Below are 1,539 nucleotides of genomic sequence, written 5' to 3' on the forward strand. Positions count from 1 at the left end.
GATAATAACAAAATAAATTATTAAAAATTCCTATTATAATATTTAAATTTTACAAAATTACTATCACTTCAGCTGATATTAATATTGTTAATTTGTAAATAAAGTAATTTTTACATTTAAATAATCTAAACAATGAGATAATAAAATAAAAAAAATACGTTAAAATTTAAATAAGACAATTTAATAAAATTTTAAAAAATATATTGACGCTGTTTTATGGCCTAAACAATGTTTTCTTATCGATGAATCGCGATCCTCTGAGGAACCATAGAACCATATTTCTGAATACAATCTCGGTTTTCCGGAATGCTAAAAAAGGACAATTAAAGAACGATAGAGAACTGTCAATAAAGAAAAAATATCGTTTTTAATGATACTTTTTATTTACCAGAATAAATATTTACACTTATATAAGACACCAAAAAGACAACGAATTAAATTTAAAATGGAGTAATTCCGTACGTTTTTATTCAAATTGAAATTAATTACAACATCCAAATGGATTTATTTTTATGTCCATAAGATCTTAGAATTATGTTTGAAGGATATTAAAACTGTATTTAGTTATATTATTGATATACTTATACAAAGTGGAAATCGGCACGTTGACCACATTAACTTTGCTTATAAATTATATTACATATTACAGTTGACAGTAAATATAATAATATTAATCATAATTAATATTATTATGTCTACTATTAAATATAAGTTAATATGTATTTTTAATACATAAAAGATACTTTTTATTTAGAATTTAGTCGTTTAAACAGTAAGAAATTAATTATTGCATTTTTTAATAATTATTATAAAATAAACTCAAATTAGGATTTTTTTTCTTTAGTTATTTTAATTTGCAATCTTTCTTTTTATACGGAAACGTAACATAACTTAGAAATCGTCATATTTTCCATTAGATAACATAAAGAACTGACTATATAATTCTCCATATTAAAAATTTTTAATTATATTTTAGTTATCATAATATTAAAATTCTGTATAGTAAAGACTGCAGTGTTTATTATATGTTACTCATAAAATATTCAAAGAAATCGTAATTACATACAATATGTTTGAAAAATCTTCTAAGCAATTTGCTTCAATTAGGTATTATGCAGCACAAGATATATCTAATATATAAACTAGTCTGTAATTAAGTTAATATCCGCTAGAAAACTTAATAATTAATCTTTAAATTCAATTTAAACATTTATTTTTAAATGCGATTTATTAAAATGTGGATAAATTGATCAAAGAATCCTCAAAATGAACTGCAAATATAACAGGAAAGAAATGTAAATAAACTGCAAAATTCAATAAAATTTTGTATTTATTTACATTTATTTGTCGAGATATTTATTTATTTAAAATTCTTTATTCGTAAGACTATAATAACATATTATAAATAATATTAAACTCGTTTAATATTAATCTTTCAACACACATATATATTTATACTCGTATATGTTACGGCTAAAACCCGTGAATCGGATAAAGATAGGATTAACCGGTTAATGCTAATTTTATCCAAGTCCTTTG

This window comes from Centruroides sculpturatus, unplaced genomic scaffold (genome assembly GCF_000671375.1).
Source record: "Centruroides sculpturatus isolate CEXI.00-Female unplaced genomic scaffold, Cexi_2.0 scaffold4151, whole genome shotgun sequence".
Lineage (NCBI taxonomy): Eukaryota > Metazoa > Arthropoda > Arachnida > Scorpiones > Buthidae > Centruroides > Centruroides sculpturatus.